Below are 8,009 nucleotides of genomic sequence, written 5' to 3'. Positions count from 1 at the left end.
GACTTTTACAAATCACAACATAACCATTCTACTCAAATTGGTTATATCACCGATGATCTTAAGCAATCAAACAATGTTACTAGGGAAGTGGAGAAAGATGAAGAAGTTAATCCATGGATAACATTTTATGCTTTGAGAGAAGAAGAAAGTTCAATGGAAGTGGAAAAGGACTTGACTTTTTATTTGTCTGACAAGGATGTAGTAGATAAAGATGAATTTGATATTATGTATTGGCGAAAAATGAATGGGTACAAATATCCGATTCTATCAAAAATTGTTCGTGATGTTTTGGCGATTCTAATATCTATAATGGCTTCTGAATCTGCATTTAGTACAGGTGGGAGGATTCTTGATTCATTTCGTAGTTCTTTGACTCCTACAACAGTCGAAAGCTCGATATGTACGCAAAATTGGATTCGAGGCGGCTCGGTGTTATTAGATCTTCATCCACAACTTGAAGAGTTAGAGACTTATGAGAATATTGAGACAGATAATTAGTTACTTTCTTTATTGTCGACTAACATGTATTATGCTAAGTATATTTTTATTTACTTTTGTATGATTTGTTTTGTAGGAAACTCGTCATCTTCTATTATTTTGGACTAATGAATTAGATTTGGAAGAAGAGCATATTGATACTTAGTGTGAGTTTCTATAGCATTATATGTTGTTACTTTTATTATATTCAATTCTTATGTGTTTGTATTTCTTTTCAAGAGAACAATCACCTAAAATTGTCATCGTTGTGGCACACTTTGGACGCCAAGTTGGAATGTTTTTTGTTTATTTTTAATGGACATTATTTAATTTTGAACTTTTGAATCTATTTTTCAATTCGAATGAACATTATAGGACATTATTGACATTCCTATTTTGTGTGATTATTAATTTCTGTATGAATTTGAATTTTTAATGTATTTTTAAATTTTAATGGACATTGCTATTTTATGTGATTACTATTTTTTTTATGATTTTGAATTTTTAAATGAATATTATTGTAGACTTAGAATTTGAAAAGAATATGAAAATTTGGGTTGAAAGACTAAGAAAATGATGGAAATTGAATTCTACCAATATAAAAATTTGAAATACAATATAATTTAAAAAAAGGCCAACCCCCTGAAGGAATAGAATTCTCAAAGCGAAAGCGTATGAACGCTGTGCAAATGGAATTCAATTTGTAAAACCAACAAATTCAAAGAAAAACAAAACTAAAGCCTAAGCATGCTTCTAAGGAGGAAAAGAAACTAACATTTATAGAACCTCTAAAAACTTCTTAAATTCTCCAAACACCACGAAGTCTTCCTCGTTATTCTCAAGGTGAGAATCAACAGAGAGTTGTGGGCTTCTGTAATTTGGTGAGGAAAAAGTTTTGTGAGAATTTTTTTTCTTTTTGGAACAGAGAAATTAGAAAGTAGAGAGTGCAGAGAAATTCTATATATCTCAAGCATCTTAAGAGAGATGGAGGGAAGTTATCAAAGGAGTTATTAATTAAATATATATTAATAAAATAAAATTAATATAAATTTAATTCATATTATATCTCATATAACATAAACTTTATATTATATCATATATAATAATATAAGCAATGGTTTAAATCTCTCATATGATATATAGTGCTAATATGAATCAAATCCATATTAATTTAATCTATATTTTATTTATGAATCTTATTTATATTATTATTATTATTTAAATCATATTCAAATATTAATTTCTCATAAAAACTTTATATTATAATATATCAAATACATTATATTAATTATATCACATACAATTTATTCCCTTTAATCAATTTGTACAATTCAAATTAAAAAAAAAAAACAATTGATTCTCATCCCTATTGAGCTAACAAGGGGACCTTATGGACTTACAGATTTAAGTTCTAATGATATGAAATTAATTAATTAAATTCTTTAATTAAATTAATCTCCATTCATTAACTATTAGTCATTCCACTAAAGACTAATAATTGCACTCTTCTTACTGTAGATATAATTTTGTGTCCATTAGATATAACCAATCAATAGTGCAATTACCCTTCACAAATTGCTCGTAAGTACAATTAGGCCAAAAATTACTGTTTTGCCCCTATAATTACATCTAACTCCTTAAGTACCACTGATTTCTCTAATGAACAATAATTATAGTCCCACTATAACTAAACTCCTCTCAGGCCAAAAGAGGGTATGGCGCCACATTGTTCAAGTCATGGAATCAACCCTTAAGAGAGCGATTTCTCTACTTACTCTATCTATAGAGAATGAGTGAATTCCTTCTTGTGTAGCTGTGTTCCTAGCTCCCCAATCAGATAAATTCTCAAAATGGTAGGCATATTGAGTCGCCGATATAGGCCACTCTTACCTATGCAAATCAAAGGACCGCCTTCATAAGCTCGTTCACAACTCACTTAGGATTCAGGTTAAGTCACCTATGGTCATCCTAGTGAAATGTAGTCTTAACTAGTAACGATGTTAATAAAAGAGACTATTCATTTCATGGTTCAGTCTTATACAAACTCTTTATATAGAATACCCCCACTGCAATGTCTTGACATGAATGATTAGGATCAAATCATTTGTAGCACTTTAGAATAATTGTAACAACTACAAATTAGGTCGTATTCGTAATGTCACCAAGATAAGGTATCCAGCCTTATCCATCTACTACATACTATTTAGGTTATCACTTAAATATTATCTACTTATATGTCTCCACATACATGTTTAGGTTACATAAGATAACCTTGGATGTTAGTTTATTGGTTTTGTGGGTTAATGCAACTAAATGTCAAATAAAATAAAACACTTTATTTTATTATATAAATAAAATGTTTGTATATTATATACAATTACAAACCACAAGACCACGAGATTTAGGGCATCAATCGCAACACCCACCAACTCAACTCGACCCAACCCAGATTTTTTGGGTTGGGTTGGGTTGGGTTGACCCTTGAATATTAAATCGATAGGGTTCAAATTTTGTCAACCCGATCACTTTAGGTTGGTCCATACTTTTCCTTCAACCTGGCCCAACCTGGTTTATGTACACCCCTACCTAGTGCAGTTAGCAACATATCTCAAACTGCCTATGATGCTCGCATACTCATATTGGTTAACACTATCACCAGTGTTCTTGAACAACTTAACACTAGGATTGTAGGGTCTACAGGCTAGTTTACTATCAAAATAGTTATATTTCTTTAGAATCTTCTCTATGTAATGTGATTGATCCAAAGACATTCCCTTTTTAGTCCTAGTGGTTTTGATTCCTAGGATTACATTAGCTTCTCTTAAATCTTTCATGTCAAAACTTGCACTCAACATTAATTTTACATCATTTATGACGTGCAAATTTGATCCAAAGATTAACATGTCATCTACTTATAAGCATATGATAATGCATAAGTCATTCTCAGACTTATCGTAGATGCATTTATCACTCTCATTTACTTTGAACTCTTTAAACATTATTTGATTATCAAACTTTTCCTTTCCTTGCTTAAGAGCTTATTTTAGGCCATAGAGGGATTTACCTAGCTTAAGACTTTAAATTCTTGACCATGAACTATGAAACCTTCAAGTTGTTCCATATAGATCTCTTCTTCTAAATCACCGTTTAGGAAGACAGTCTTAACATCCATTTGATATACTAAGAATATAAAAATCAGCACTCTAATTAAGGTGATTCTAGTCACCGAGTAGAATGTGTAAAAAAAAAAGTATATGTTTTCATTTTGTCTAAAACCTTTTGCTACTAGTTTAGCCTTATACTTATCTACTGGTCCATTAGGTAATTTGGGTTTCTTTCTCAAAACTCATTCATAGTCTATTGCTTTACAGCCAGGGGGTAGGTCAACTAGGTGCTAAGTTCTATTTGATTCAAGAGAATCCATTACATCATTGATAGCTTCTTACCATAAGTTGGCATCTAATGAGGATAAGGCTTCTGTTAGATCTTTAAGATCTTCGTCTACATTGTACATTTCGAAGTCTTCTCCAAAGTCTTTTGTGGTTCTCACTCTCTTGCTTCATCTAGGTTCATGATCTACTTCCTTATCTTGGGTTTAGATCCTAATTAAAGGTAAGCTACTAGAACTTGAGCCCCCACTAGTTTGACTATGTAGGCCTCCACTATTTCTAGATTTAAAGGGAAATCCAATGTAATGACCCAACTTTCCAGACTAAGCTGAGATCATTATTCACTACTAAGGCTCGATAGTAAAACACGTAAACTCACAAAAGGCCTGTTTACGATTCATTAAAAACTTTCAAAACATAACAAAAGCAGTTTCGGGCACTATTTTAAATCATTTCAAAAAACCCAAGACATAATCCATAAAGTCATCAAACTAAACATAAAGACAACTATCCTAACCATAACGAACACGTTCAGCGGAATCATAAAAAACTAGACATGTCCATATGGCCTTCACGCATCCATCTTGCCTCTCGCCGGTCTGCCCCTCGCATTACCTTTGCCTGAAAAAGTTAAAGAGTAAAGGATGAGTATAAAAATATACCTAGTAAGGGACCCACTACTGGGTCCGTTAGGGTAATAACCGTTAGCTTCCTGTTAAGGGGGACCTTACATAAACAGTCTAGTGGCTCCGTAAAACGCACACATCAATCAATCTAGTGATCCCGTCGAATACACATATCAGTCTAGTGATCTCGGAGGATACAGATATTAGTTTAGTGATCCCGGAGGATGCACGTATCAGTCTAGGAATCCCGAAGGACACCGTGCCTGCAAGGTACACTACCCCATAGATGAAGCTAACCATTACCCCTCATTCCATACTAAACCGTCTACGACAGTCATATCACAATATCGTTCAAGCTAATGGCTCAGTTTATAAGCTTAGTCAGTCAGACAGTTTAGGTTTAATCAATAGTCTTATCAGTCGCTATACATATATCCAATCCACACGATACTGTCACCTTATTTAATTCCAGTCAACGAATCAAACATCGCTATGTAAATACACCTGACAATCATTTCGTCCCAGTCCAAACGCTAGCACAACTACAAGTAAACTATATTACGCATAACGTCCATATTCTGCTTAACGTCCTTATTCAATCTACAGCACAGTACATCAACGACTACACAATCTAGCCATGAGGGTTCCAAACCCTTAGTCCATCAACGACATAACTCAATAATAAGCAGCCCAACAACATACCTCAATTATACATAACATCAAGATTTTCATAATCCATCGACATTACTATTTCAGTTAACAGCACGACCCATCAACATAACTAAATTACACAGAACATCTAGGCATCTGTACTCCATCAGCAGAACAACTCATTCACATATGTAAAGATATAAGTTAAAACTAACAATCATGTCGCTTTTAATCAGTCAATAGTGCATATTAATGATGTTTTCCAGGCAAACATGCATCAATCAATTCAGTACAGTCGCTAATGTATGACCCTCATATGAATTACTACATTTCCAGTCTCGGTTTGGTGTCCAGTAGTAAGAAGTCCCTTACCTGAAATTTAGCTACAATCCTTGTTCAAGTCAACGTCCAAACGAATCCACCTAAACACAAACAATATGATTTAAACGATGACACCACCAAAAATCCACATTTAAATGCTCCAAAGCAACATCTACCGACTTACCCAAGTAAAGGAGAGTTAACTCCAAACTACACTTGCTGTAAAACCCAGGAATTCGAGCTTCACCTCTCTAACACCTTCAAGGATCAAAAGTTAACTCGACCAATAAGTCTAATGTTTTATTTCAACATTTATACTCGATAGAAAACGTTAGGAACTCCTTAAATTACCCTTACCAAAGCTCATCGGGACTCAGCACGGATGGAAACGGCTTGAGTGACTCAGTGAACAAGAAGATCGGCTAGGCTTGGGAGGCAGCTCGACTCGGGTCAACTTGAGTCGGCTCGACTTGGCTCGATTTAGGCACGACGCGAATCGTTTGAAATCGGCATACACAAGCAGTTGGCTTTCGAGGGAACACAGGCGACGACGCTTCGCGGACGACGGACGAAGAAGCAGCGACGGATTGATGCGCAGACGGCGAAGAACAACAGGGATGGAGACGGAGGAGCCGATGGCACGTTCGATTGAGGGTAGCAACGGCTGGCGGATGACTGTGCTTCGAGGAGAGACGACGAGCGACAGCAGATCTGGCTTCGCGTCTCCGCGACTGTGATGGCTGGAGAAGGGGAAGAAAAGGTTAGAGGCGGCCAGCGGCGATGCAGAAATGAAGAAGAAGAAAGAGATGGAGGTGGTGGGCGGTCGGCGACTGGGTAATGGTCGCCGACGTGCTTGAACAGGGAAGAACGAAGATGAAGCTAGGGCGGCTGCTATTGAGAGAGGAAGAAAACGAAGAAGGGAAAAATCGGGGAGGAGGGGGGAGCTGGCGATGCGCGGAAAAAGAAGGAAAAGGAAATTTTATGTTTAAAATATATATATATATATATATATATATAATTCAATAATAATAATAATAATAATAATAATAATAATAATATAATTTATATTATATTATATTTTTTAAAAAAAACACAAATAAAAATTTAGCACCAAAAAATTTTAAATCCTCAAAATCAATATAAAGTGTTGAAATTTACCTAAAAAATTTGGGGCGTTACATCTAACTTCAAAGAAGGCTGCATCGTTTGATTCTCTAATTACCTTATTTTCTAAGTCATAAAACCTATAAGCTTTACTATTTTCAGTATATCCTATAAAGGCACATTCATAGATTTTATTGGCTAGTTTTCTTCTCTTAGGATCAGGAATTTTAACATAAGCTAGGCAATCTCAAGTTCTGAGATAAGACAAGTTCAGTGTTTTATTCTTAAGGATTTCGTAAGGTGAAGTTGTGTTGTTCGATTAGAAATCCGATTAAGGACATAATTAACTCTCTTAATTATTTCATCCCGCCAAGATGTTGCTGCTCTTGAATCAAGTAAGATAGCAACTACTAATTCAGTTAGACTTCTAACCTTCCTTTCAGCTTTTCCATTCATTTTAGGAAAATAAGGTACAATTTTTTCGTGTATTATTCCTTTTGAGTTATAAAACTCAATAAAAGCAACTAAATCATATTCAGTTCCTCTATCATTATAAATTCTCTTGATCTTTTTATTAAAATGATTTTTTTAATTCAGTTACAAACATCTTAAACATGTCAAAAGCATCACTTTTATTTTTAAGCAAGTAAATAAAATAAAATAAGAATAATCATCTATAAAGGTTATAAAATACCTTTTACTATTCCTAGTCAACAACCATCAAATTCACATAAATCAGAATGAATCGATTCTAGAAACTCAATTACCCTAGTTACAGATTTATGCGAAGTCTTAGTTATCTTAGCTTGACTACAACATGCACATTTATCAAATTCATCAAAGATAATTTAGGAATCATGTTTAACCTACTCATGTTGTGAATTAATCTTTAATTTACATGACGAAGCTTAACATGATAAATATTAAAAGAAGATAACTTGTAAGTAGATGATAGTAAAATTGTTGGATATTGTTTATATGCATAATAGTATTAATGACTCAATCATTTTGTTAACGTGCTTCTGTTTTGTAGGTTTTTCTACAACGACCTTAGCTCCATCGAAGTGCAACAACAATTTTAAGACGTTTCGCGGCTCTGCTCAAATGCTCAGATAGATGTAAAGTGTCTCGTCGTCTCTAAGATAAAACAGTCACTAATTTATCGGTAGAAATTGTATTGGAACCAATCTGTATACCAACACTCAATAGATACTTAATTGCTCGAAAACTCAAAAAAGAAAAACATATGGGATAAATTAAGGGACACGGGAAGAAGAGATTCAAAAGAGAATGAGAAAGCTTGTGTTTTCGATCATGATCAAATGAGAAGAGAAGACACATACATAGCAAATGAGAGAGGCTTCCAACTGTAAGGTATTTATGACGGTAAAAAAATAGTCCAACTGCTCAAAATGTTCAAATGAAATTAGCAAAAATATTA

This window comes from Cucumis melo, chromosome 1 (genome assembly GCF_025177605.1).
Source record: "Cucumis melo cultivar AY chromosome 1, USDA_Cmelo_AY_1.0, whole genome shotgun sequence".
NCBI lineage: Eukaryota > Viridiplantae > Streptophyta > Magnoliopsida > Cucurbitales > Cucurbitaceae > Cucumis > Cucumis melo.
This window is presented reverse-complemented; position numbering follows the sequence as displayed.